Genomic DNA, 12,715 nt, shown 5'->3' with positions numbered 1-12,715 from the left:
CAGAAGAATGGATGCTCCTGGGGCTGGGAAGATGGTCCTGGGGCCAGAAGAATGGATGCTCCTGGGGCTGGGAAGATGGTCCGGTGCACCATCCCCATTGCATATATCCCCTTCCCTGCCTGCACGCCTGTGACTTACTCACGGCAGTGCAGGAGGGAGGGGGACGCTGCGCATTTCGGGGAACCCCGTTTGGGAATCACTGAACTATAAATTAGAAAAAGATAGACCTTCATGGAGAGGAAGGGTTTTATTGAGCTAATACAGTCAAATTGAGCCATGGGGCTGGGGTGCCTGGACTATAAGAATGGGCATAATTAAAGGAGTAACCTCATCATATAACATGGTGGCACATTGTATGTATTTTCCATAACATTATGAAGAGTTTAGGTGCGACCTTTGGGACCACCACTTATCCTGAGAATGAAGGGGTAATGCACTGATTCATTGTTGCTTCCCCTTTCTAGTTTTTCACTGTGCAGTGTTGCCTGGCACCTGGCTGTGCTGGGGAAATATAACACATTTCCATAAAGGAGAATGGGGTTGTGTGCAGTTACCTGCACAGTCAGGTGGCTGGGATTGGTGGTGTGCAAGGAAAAACAATGAGAGGCCACATCGCTACCATCCCTTCAGTTCAAAGATGGACCCCCACCTAGCAATATTCCAGCTCTTTATGGAATGGGAATATCCCTTAAAGGGATACTCCAGTGGATTTATTTTTTTTAATCAATTGGGGCTAGTAAAAGAAATTTGTAAATTACTTCTATTAACTAATCTTAATCATTCAAGTACTTATCTGCTACTGTATACTACAGAGGAAATTGTAGAGTTCTTTTAAGTCTGACCACAGTGCTCTTGGCTGACACCTCTGTCCATGTCAGGAACTGTCTAGAGCAGTAGAGGTTTGCTATGGGGAGTTTCTCCTACTCTGGACAGTTCCTGACATGGACAGAGGTGGCAGCAGAGAGCACTGTGGTCAGACTGAAAAGAATTTTACAACTTCCTGTGGAGCATACAGCAGCTGATAAGTACTGAAAGGATTAAGATTATTTAATAGAAGTAATTTACAAATCTGTTTAACTTTCTAGCTTCTCTGAAACAAATAGTTTTCCACCGGAGTATGTTGATTTGTCAACATGTCGTGTTATCATTTGCTTTAGTTGGCAAATGGGTTGCCAGTAATAAACATTACAGAGCAACTAAATGGTATCGGTGAGTATTTATATATACTTGTACACAGTATTAAAAGATGCTATGTGCGCATCCCTAATGATGTTTATACATATTCATTGTGTAAGAGCTCTTTAAGAACAAATCACAGGAATAGTGGGGACAAGGAGCATTGGTTTACCAAGCAAATCCCCACACTGTATTCCTAGTCTCTTTCAGAAAAGGCGGCCATTTTGATAACCATTTGCACATAGTAATTTTTTTGTTCCTTAAGACATATAATACTGAATAAGACACATCTTTATGAGCAGCCAAGTTAGAACTGAAAAATATAGACCAAAAAAATCCCTCTGCTTCTCACATGAAGTTTAACCAGATCGCAATGTTCTTCGTGTTATCCGTATTGTAACATTTAATAAGAAAACCCACACCCGTGCGCGCCTGACAGCTTGACAAACTGCTGGAATGAGTCAGCCTGTATCACAGACATTTCGAGTTTCCTAGAAAGCACAGAGGTATGTAAAGGAAGCCTGAAACATCTGCACTCAAGTATTGTATACAAAATGCTAAACCGAGGGAAAGAATCGCTGCGTACAATGCACCGGTTTTTACTTACATTATGTTATTTTTTTTAATTCACCCACCCTGTAAACATAAACCAGAGCCGTTAACCTGAATCAGATGCGGGAGATTACAATGCCTTCCCTAATAATACACATAGCGGATTATTTACTAACATGCTGGAATGAGTAGTTATTGCTTTAGTGCATAGCAACTGGTCATTGCTAACATCCTGCCACAGATCAATTAATATAGGATAAAATATTAGTGGTTCCAATGGGTAACAACATAGAATTAAACACCCAACCTACAGTATATTTATAATTTAACTCTTATTTACGAATTGAAGCAACTTATGACCAGAAGCCCAGAAGTTTTTTCCTATTAGAACATTTACTGATATGTGTGTGTATGACGCCAGCAGAGTTTTATTTTTATTTTTTATTTAAATGGGAAGTTGCGCTCCTTACCGTAAAACAAGACATAGATATTTATTTGCTTTGGAAACATTTTTCAATACGAGTAGTTAAAAAATAAAACAAGCTTTATAAAATCAGACTTATAAGGGTACACTTAAAGATATTAACATTGTTCACCTTTCTTGACAAAAATGAAAAAATTTAATCTTAGGGATGCAAACTTACCGTAATTTACTTCGTAATTAAACCCAAATGTTTAATTGAAAAAAAACAGAATTCTACTGCATTGAAAAGGGTTAAGGACATTGACACAAGACTTATTATCATGGTGATAATTGAAATATTTAATTACAATAGTGAAAAAAAAATCAGGGTATGTAACGTAACCGATGCTACAGCCCATAGCCCTTTAGTGGTAAGGAATTTTGCCGAAAGTGAAACTGTTGAGCTAACCACAAGACTGCTTTAATCATCTGTAAAGCCTCTTATGTCACACTAAGGAGTGCTTTACTTACACAATAAAAGTGGAGCTAGGGAAGATTTTCCTTAGGCCTCTTTACTGTATTAATTCCACCATCATACCACATGTATCATACCAAAAGAATTCTCTACAACATCCAACAACACCGGCATCGACAGATTGCGGTTTTTCCAAAAACTATAGCAAAAAATTGACAAAACTGTACAGATTTTATTTACCAAGTGACATAGTAAAGTGGACAAAGCGAAGTGACTTAAAATGTTTCTTAAGAGATCAACTACGTTTTCTTATTTTATTCAGAAGAGTCAAGTTAAAAGAGCTGCACCATTTATTTTCAGCAATAATAGAAAATGAGGTCAAGTGAAACGCTCAATAAAAAAGGAAGAATAAAAAGCATCCAATGTAATAAATATCTATGAATAAACCATATAGAAACTTGTAGCAATATTGGAGGTATTTCACAACTCGATTTTTTTTTTTAAGAATATTAAAATGCACAGTAGGACAATACAGCAAAATTGTGATTTAGATGGGCCATTAGTGCTGATGAAAAATTATCATTTAAATTCTATTTATAAATAAAAATTCAAATTTCAATCGAGAGGAGCACGGTGGTATTGGCATGTAAAAAAAAACTGAAATTATACATCTAAAATAACGTGGTATGTTAGAACTGAAATAAAGAACAGTACAAAATTACAAAAATATTCAGTATACTGGAGGTGGCCTTTAATATTATTATTTAAGATCATAAAGCCTAAATCATTTTACTCTTGTCGTAAAATATAGAAAGTAAGAAAATAAAATTAATTGAATACTTTAATTTTCATTTTATTTTTAACATTTCTGAATATAAATATTTGGCATTTTAAGAAAACATAACGCCACAGGTTAATTCAGTACCACAAGACTTGTCTAAGTACAAACTACAGACTCCCCCCAAAAAATCCCCAGACTATGTTTTCACTCCTGCGACAGCAAACAAGAGCAATATGCTTCCTATTGATAACGTCTAAAGGGGTGAGAGTAAAAGAAAACCACAAACCAGCCATTAAATATGTATCTCAAGTTAGAACAAAGGAAATGATAAGTGCAAAGACGAAAAAAATATCTTGAGCATAAAAAAAAAAAATCCAAGGCCAAAAAAAAAAGAGTTTATTTTTTTCCCTAGTAAATGGAGCTCTCGTTGTTTCCATGGAGCGCCTATTAGAAAGCTACAGCCTCATTGTTATAAAGTGATTTTTTGGGGGAGTTTCTATAAAGAAATGCAGCTTCTGAGATCTCTCTGGCAAGCAGATGGATCACACAGGCCCTGACCTCTCACACTGCCAAGAATTCTCACACAAAGCCCTTTTCATATTGACCGCAGCCTAAATATCTCAGATAAGGCAGTGATAAAGTGTCTGTAACATCAGATTTCATTACATTTTGATTTTTTTTCCTCCCAGTACGGCACTGGGACGATTCGAACCGTGGGTGGAATTTACTTAACAAAAATAAATAAATAAATGAATAAATAAATAAAAAAACTATTCCTATCTATAAAAGAGAGAAACACATCATAACACAGGAATGTAGCAGAGCCCTACTTGTCAGTGCAGAACAGATGAGTTTGTAAATTGTAAATACATTTTTTTTCTTCTCACAGTATACGATTCGGAATCCGTACAGTCCTAAAAAAGAGTTACAGGACTAATTCCCCTCTGCTACATGTGCATGCACAGAATCAGCATTTTTCTCTGTAAGCGTCTACTTCCGCAGCAATACAACAAGCTCTGGCACCAGGCTGCACTCACCATGTGTTAGCAGGAGTCTTCTGGATGCAGTTTCGCTCCCTGGTCCATTTCACGTTTTGTCTGTAGTCGTCTTGTATTGTGAAGCTTGGTGGCTTCACATAGGCCCGTCTCTCTTCTCTCTCTCTCTTCTCTCTCTCTCTCTCTCTCTCTTCTCTTTCTCTTCTCTCTCTCTCTTCTCTCTCTCTTCTCTCTCTCTTCTCTCTCTCTCTTCTCTCTCTCTCTTCTCTCTCTCTCTTCTCTTCTCTCTCTCTCTTCTCTTCTCTCTCTCTTCTATCTCTTTCTCTTCTCTCTCTCGCAGTGCCGGCTAATTTTCCTGTCATTCAATCTCAGTCCCACTTTCAAAATTAGTCTGATGTGCACATTTTCTGGTGACTCTGCATCGTATAACGTGATCATTTTTTCTAAGTCAAAATTATTTTTTTAAATAAAAGGTGGCCTGTTTTCCTTCTCTCTCCCCCACTCACCATGACAGTCAGATGAGGAGGCAGATGCTGTGCTAAGTCTTTGGGTTAGGAAGTTTGCAGAGAGGCGAAAGAAAGAGAGCTGGAAGAGCCGTGCATACTCCTAGAAAACTTCTTCCTCCTTCTTGCTAGGCTAGGCTAACCTCCTTCACAAAACTTTGGAATGTAAAGGGAGGACTCTCGGAGAGGGGCCCAGCTAGACAAGCCTTTCTTAATCAATTAGCTTGCAGGCATTACTTGTGACCCCGGGTCACACAGCAGAAGTGTGTGTAGGGTGTTCCTTAAAGGAATACAAAATCAGCATTTTTCTGTGCATTTGATACAAGGCTCCCCCCCCCCCCCCCTTACCACCTCCTCCTCCTTCTAGAGATGCTCGAGCAAAGCAGGTATCATGTCTCAGATTTGCTATGAACTGCACAGCCATAGAGCAGCAAAGTACCTGCTGTACTTGTGATCATGTAATTAACTGGGGGGATTTTGCACAATGGGAAAAAATAATAATAATTAAGTATATATATATATATATATATATATATATATATATATATACACATATATATATATATATATATATATATATATATTATATATATATATATATATATCTTTATTTGTATATATATATATATATATATATATATATATATTCCATTTTTTGTATTTTTTTTATTTGTATATATATTCACAACAAGAAATTGTTAAGCAATTGTCATAGGGATTTTTGAAAATGGGAATGTGGACTATGTTGGAGATACACCTAATAAAGTCAGGGGTTGTTTGGCTATCCAAATGCACCAGAAATGATTATTTTATTTATCATTATTATTATTATTTTTTAACTAATTAATAATTTATTATTATTTTATATATTTTATTATTTCATTATTATTGTTATTTATTTACTTAATTTATTTATTTCGTTTTATAGCACCCTTGTTTTCGCTAATGTTAAAATTATGTTGCTGCTTGTAAGGAAAGCTTATCTCAACTTCAGAAGTCCAGAACAATAGCTTAAATCATTGTTTTTCAAACAGTGTGTCTCCAGCTGTTGCAAAACTACAACTCCCAGCATGCTCGGACAATTTTTTTACATTTTTTTTTACACTTGAATAGTCCCCATAGGGGACTATTCATAGCAATACTATGATTGCTAATACTGATCTGTTCTATGTATAGGACATAGAACAGATCAGTGTTATCGGCCATCTTCTGTTCTGGTCTTCTCGATCTCAGACCAGAGCAGGAGATGCTGGGAGCCAGAAGGAAGAAGGTGAGGGGACCTCCGTGCGGCATTCTGAATGATTGGATCCCCGCAGCAGCGCTGCGGGCGATCCGATCGTTCATTTAAATCGTGCACTGCCGCAGATGCCGGGATCTGTATTGATCCCGGCACCTGAGGAGTTAATGGCGGACGCCCGCGAGGTCGCGGGCGTCGGCCATTGCCGGCGGGTCCCTGGCTGCGATCAGCAGCTGGGATCAGCCGCGCATGACACGGGCAACGCTCCGATGCCCGCGGTTATGCACAGGACGTAAATGTACGTCCTGGTGCGTTAAGTACTACCGCACCAGGACGTACATTTATGTCCTGCATCCTTAAGGGGTTAATACCCCACAGGTAATTCACAACTTTTGCATATGTAAAAAAAAAAAAGAAAAATTCCCCTTAAGGACTCAGGGTTTTTCCGTTTTTGCACTTTCATTTTTTCCTCCTTACCTTTTAAAAATCATAACCCTTTCAATTTTCCACCTAAAAATCCATATTATGGCTTATTTTTTGCGTCGCCAATTCTACTTTGCAGTGAAATTAGTCATTTTACCCAAAAATGCACGGCGAAACGGAAAAAAAAATCATTGTGCGACAAAATCGAAAAAAAAAACCATTTTGTAACTTTTGGGGGCTTCCGTTTCTACGCAGTGCATATTTCGGTAAAAATTACACCTTATCTTTATTCTGTAGGTCCATACGGTTAAAATGATACCCTACTTATATAGGTTTGATTTTGTCGCACTTCTGGAAAAAATCATAACTACATGCAGGAAAATTTATACGTTTAAAAATGTCATCTTCTGACCCCTATAACTTTTTTATTTTTCCACGTACAGGGCGGTATGAGGACTCATTTTTTGCATCGTGATCTGAAGTTTTTATCGGTATGATTTTTGTTTTGATCGGACTTTTTGATCACTTTTTATTCATTTTTTTAATGGTATGAAAAGTGACCAAAATACGCTTTTTTGGACTTTGGAATTTTTTTGCGCGTACGCCATTGACCGTGCGGTTTAATTAATGATATATTTTTATAGTTCGGACATTTACGCACGCGGCGATACCACATATGTTTATTTATTTATTTTTTTACACTGTTTTATTTTTTTTATGGGAAAAGGGGGGTGATTCAAACTTTTATTAGGGAAGGGGTTAAATGACCTTTATTAACACATTTTTTTAAAAATTTTTTTGCAATGTTATAGGTCCCATAGGGACCTATAACACTGCACACACTGATCTCTCATCCTGATCACAGGCGTGTATTAACACGCTTGTGATGAGCATTATCGGCGCTTGACTACTCCTGCCTGGATCTCAGGCACGGAGCAGTCATTCGTCGATCGGACACCGAGGAGGCAGGTAAGGGCCCTCCCGGTGTCCAATCAGCTGTTCGGGACGCCGCGATTTCACCGCGGCGGTCCCGAACAGCCCGACTGAGCAGCCGGGTCACTTTCAGTTTCACTTTAGAAGCGGCGGTCAGCTTTGACCGCCGCTTCTAAAGGGTTAATACCACACATCGCCGCGATCGGCGATGTGTGGTATTAGCCGCGGGTCCCGGCCGTTGATGAGCGCCGGGACCGAAGCGATATGATGCAGGATCGCGGCGCGATCCCGCTTCATATCGCGGGAGCCGGCGCAGGACGTAAATATACGTCCTGCGTCGTTAAGGGGTTAATACCCCACAGGTAATTCACAACTTTTGCATATGTAAAAAAAAAAACACATTTTTTAAAAGGGTAATAGCAGAAAATACCCCACAAAATTTCTAACACAATTTCTCCCGAGTACGGCGATACCCCATATGTGTCCCTTAACTGTTGCCTTGAAATACAACAGGGCTCCAAAGTGAGAGCGTATTGCGCATTTGAGGTCTAAATTAGGGATTTGCATAGGGGTGGACATAGGGGTATTTTACGCCAGTGATTCCCAAACAGGGTGCCTCCAGCTGTTGTAAAACTCCCAGCATGCCTGGACTGTCAGTGGCTATCTGGCAATACTGGGAGTAGTTGTTTTGCAACAGCTGGAGGCTCCGTTTTGGAAACAGTGGCGTACCAGAAGTTTTTCATTTTTATTGGGGAGGGGAGGGGGGCTGTGTAGGGGTATGTGTATATGTAGTGTTTTTTACTTTTTATTTTATTTTGTGTTAGTGTAGAGTAGTGTTTTTAGGGTACAGTCACACGGGCGGGGGTTCACAGTAGTTTCTCGCTGGCAGTTTGAGCTGCGGCAGAAAATTTGCCGCAGCTCAAACTTGCAGCCGTATTCTTACTGTAAACCTCCGCCCATGTGAGTGTACCCTGTACGTTCACATGGGGGGGGGGGAATACCTCCAGCTGTTGCAAAACTACAACTCCCAGCATGTACGGTCTATCAGTGAATGCTGGGAGTTGTAGTTTTGCAACAGCTGGAGGCACACTGGTTGTGAAACACAGAGTTTGGTAACAAACTCAGTGTTTTGCAACCAGTGTGCCTTCAGCTGTTGCAAAAGCTACAACCCCCAGCATGTACGGACAGCGGAAGGGCATGCTGGGACTTGTAGTTATGCAACAGCTGGAGGCATACTACTTTGGCTGGGGATTATATTTATGCAACAGCTGGAGACACACTGGTTTGCTACTTAACTCAGTGTTTCACAACCAGTGTGCCTCCAGCTGTTGCAAAACTACAACTCTCAGCAGTCACAGACAGCTAACGGGCATGCTGGGAGTTGTAGGTATACAACAGCTGAAGGTACACTTTTCCATAGAAAAAATGTGCCTCCAGCTGTTGCAAAACTACAAGTCCCAGCATGCCCATAAGGGAATGCTGGGAGTTGTGGTGGTCTGCCTCCTGCTGTTGCATAACTACAGCTCCCAGCATGCCCTTTTTGCATGCTGGGAGCTGTTGCTAAGCAACAGTAGGAGGCTCTCACTCACCTCCAACTGCAGATCCACGCAGCCGCCGCCGTGCAGGTCAGTCCCTCGCCACCGCCGTCGCTCCTGGGGCCCCGATCCCAACAGGGACGCCAGGGATCGGGGTCCCCAGCACCCAGGGTCTTCTTCCCGCACCCGCTCACGTCCTCCGGAAGAGGGGCGGAGCGGGTTGCGGGAGTGACACCCGCAGCAGGCGCCCTGATTGGTTGGCCGGGAAACCGGCCGACGAATCAGCGCGATCGCGAGGTGGCACCAGTGCCACCTCACCCTTGCTGGCTATGGAGACCCGATTGACCCGGAATCCGCCGCAGATCGCTGGACTGAATTGTCCAGCGATCTGCGGCCATCGCCGACATGGGGGGACATAATGACTCCCCTGGGCGATATGCCAGGATGCCTGCTGAACGATTTCAGCAGGCATCTGGCACCGACTCTGCTCCAGCTAGCGGCTGGGGCCGGAAATGCGCAGGGCGTATCCATACGCCCTGTGTCCTTAAGGACTTGGAAACGGGGGCGTATGGATATATGCCCTGTGTCCTTAAGGGGTTAAGATAGATGCCTCTGATGTATGCCACCGTATCAGCATACATACTGTGTGGTTTATGATTTTTTTACTGGATGCCTCCGTATACAGTAGTGTAGTCATCTAAGCAAAAGGACGTATACATTTGACGTTTCGGCCAGGAGCTTTCCTGAAGCATATAACAAATGTACATTGCAAAGTGCAAGTGTAAATGCATCCCAGGCCATGGTCACACATTTCTGGCCACATTTTCAGTCTTAGAAAAAAAAAATGGCTGTAAAAAAAACAGCTGGTTGCAGGTACTGAACAAAAAGTAGCTCAAAAAATAACATACCACTTAAAGGGGTACTCCGGTGAAAATCTTTTTCTTTTTTTTTTTTTATCAATTGGTGCCAGAAAGTTAAATAGATTTGTAAATTACTTCTATTAAAAAATCTTAATCCTTTCTGTACTTATTAGCTGCTGAATACTACAGTGGAAATTCTTTTCCGTTTGAAACACAGAGCTGTCTGCTGACATCATGAGCACAGTGCTCTTTGCTGACATATCTGTCCATTTTTGGAACTGTCCAGACTAAAAGGAAATCCCCATTGCAAACATATGCTGTTCTGGACAATTCCTAAAATGGGCAGAGATGTCAGCAGAGAGCACTGTGCTAGGGATGTCAGCAGACAGCTCTGTGTTTCAAAAAGAAAAGAATTTCCGCTGTAGTATTCAGCAGCTAATAAGTACAGGAAAGATTAAGATTTTTTAATAGAAGTAATTTACAAATCTGCTTAACTTTCTGGCACCAGTTAAAAAAAAAAAAAAAAAAAAAAAAAAAAAGGTTTTCACCGGAGTACCACTTTAATTTTACGGTCATAAAAATGACAGTTGTAAACTTAATGGGGGGGGGGGAATTTATCAAAACCTGTCTGGAGTAAAAGCTGCTGAGTTGCCCATAGCAACCAATCAGATCGCTTATTTCATTTTTTAAAAAGGCCTCTGAAAAACCAAAGAAGCGATCTGCTTGGTTGCTATGGGCAACTCAGTAACTTTTCCTCTAGACAGGTTTTGATAAATCTTCCCCAATATGTGTATGCACAAATGCATTTATTGGTATTGTGTCTACCAGAAAAGCCTTTTTGTCAAATTTTTGTGCTTTAAAATGGCAGTTTTTATGGCCAATTAAAAACAGGCAAAAAACACTGTGAACATAGCCGTATCCTGCAGGACGTTGGAGTATTGACTGGAGAACATTTATTACTTTGTGTTCTGAAATCAATAATTTAGGTTACAATTGACAAATCGCTTTATGGTTACAAATATAATCAGTAGCCGAGTTGAAAGTAAATTTGAGGAAGGTTCACACGCCCTGTTCACATACAGATGTCAAATATTTTATTGGCTTTTATAAGTAAATAAAAAACATACCATAAACATAAAAAAAATAAGCCACTGGTATTAAAAACATTCAAATGCATTCCATACATGCGCAGAAATAGGTAGCGACATTTCTTGTATGCGCTGAATGTGTTCAGCTACTGTATAGCCCCTGCACAGAAGTTAAGGAAGCCTGGGACAGCTTGGGATTTTAAATCACTTTTTTGGCAATTTGCCTGTTGTTAGGGAAAATCCCTCTCTAGTGTTAGGTGGATTTGCAATGTTCCTTAAACATAAATGAAGGCTTCTCTGTCATTTAAGCAGCAGTAATACAGTACTCAATGTAACCCCTTCCTTGCTGTCCTACTGCTCTTTCTTTTATTTCTGCTTATATAGCAATTGCAAAGTCAGGGCATCAGTAAGGCTATGTTCACACAGGGAGAATGTCCGCAGCAGATCGATGGCAGAACATGCCGGCGCTAGGACAACTCGGGAATGCCCCGTCTTATAGACAGCAATGCATTTCTCAGAAAGAATAGACATGTTGGAATTGGAAGTGCTGCACCAGATGTTTGCGGTGAGGAAATTCTGCTATGTGAACAGCAGAGTCCCACTAAAATCAGCAGGACTCTGCTGCTTCGGAATCTTCGTGCAGAATTTAATTGCGGAATTCCGCATGGAAATTCCATCATGTGAACATAGCCTAACTTTTTCTCCCTCCACATGCCTTCCATAGTACTTTACTGTAAACCCCATCCCAGCACAGGGCCAGCCTGTTCAGTCCAATGCACTTTCACCAACACTGTCATAGCATAGCATAGAAGAAGACTAAGTACTTTGCTGGGATTGGCTAGACAACTAAGAGTGGAAGTTACTGTGTGTGCTACAGGCAAATAGCATAGCTCTGGTCCCACCCACTGAAATGGAGAAAATGAGAAATAACTGTGCACTATAAGGCTAAGTTTCCACTTTTTTTCCTGCGGTTTTTTTTTTCTGTGAAAAAAACACCAGAAAAAACGCCAGTGCAATTACCTGCATCTGAAGTTTTTTCTGTCATTTATGCATTTATGCGTGGATATTGCATTTTTGGCCCCTTTGGCGTTTTTTTTTTAATTTGTTGGGTACCAAAAAAAAAAAAAGGATGCAGTAGGGATGGCAAATTTTTTATTTTATATAACGAAATTGTAATACATCTTTAATAAAGTGTGTGTGTTTCTCTTTTTATCTCTCTATTTTTTAATTTTTAAGGTAGTACTACTACTCCCAGCATGGAACAGACAGTTCCATGATGGAAGCAGTAGTACCTGTACTAATAGACATATCACCCCAGGTGTCAATCCTGACACCCGATGCGATCGTCCATAATATAGCAGAGATTCGGAGAGGCTCTATACAACTATCACGCCGAGCGCTCCGGGTCCCTCTCCTCCCCCGGAGCGCTCGCGGCGTTCGGCTCCTGTTTGCAGTGCCCCGGTTAGACTCGCTGAACGGGAGCGCTGCTCTGTTTCCCCCGGCGGGGATGCGATCCGTGCTGCAGAACGTGCCTGCCCGCGGGTCGCATCCTGTTCTGTTCACCTGCCCCGTCCTCCTTCTGTTCAGTCCCGGCACGTGCGGTCCTGCTCTCTAGGGCACGCGCGCCGGGTCTCTCAGATTTAAAGGGCCAGTGCACCATTAATTGGTGCCTGGCCCAATCTGTTCCCAATCATTCCCAAACACATATAAACCCACCTCCCCTTCCTGTCCTCGCCGGATCTTGTTGCCTTGTG

The 12,715-nt window shown here is 41.1% G+C and overlaps 1 protein-coding gene across 6 annotated transcripts in view; it reads right to left on the bottom strand.

The window, feature by feature from the left end:
• LOC130357063 (uncharacterized) overlaps positions 1 to 12,715 on the bottom strand; it is a 732,821-nt gene that overhangs the window by 579,944 nt on the left and 140,162 nt on the right. For 2 of the 6 annotated variants that reach the window (XM_056559413.1, XM_056559414.1), the window contains exon 1: positions 4,425 to 4,613. The exons of the other annotated variants lie outside the window; for them this stretch is intronic. The gene's annotated coding sequence lies outside the window, so the exon portion shown is untranslated. Of the gene's footprint in view, positions 1 to 4,424; positions 4,614 to 12,715 lie in introns of those variants that run through there. 6 annotated transcript variants of the gene reach the window in all.

Source organism: Hyla sarda, chromosome 2 (genome assembly GCF_029499605.1).
Source record: "Hyla sarda isolate aHylSar1 chromosome 2, aHylSar1.hap1, whole genome shotgun sequence".
In the NCBI taxonomy this organism is placed as follows: Eukaryota; Metazoa; Chordata; class Amphibia; order Anura; family Hylidae; genus Hyla; species Hyla sarda.
Note: the sequence above shows the minus strand (reverse complement) of the source record. Positions and strands in the feature narration are given on the sequence as shown.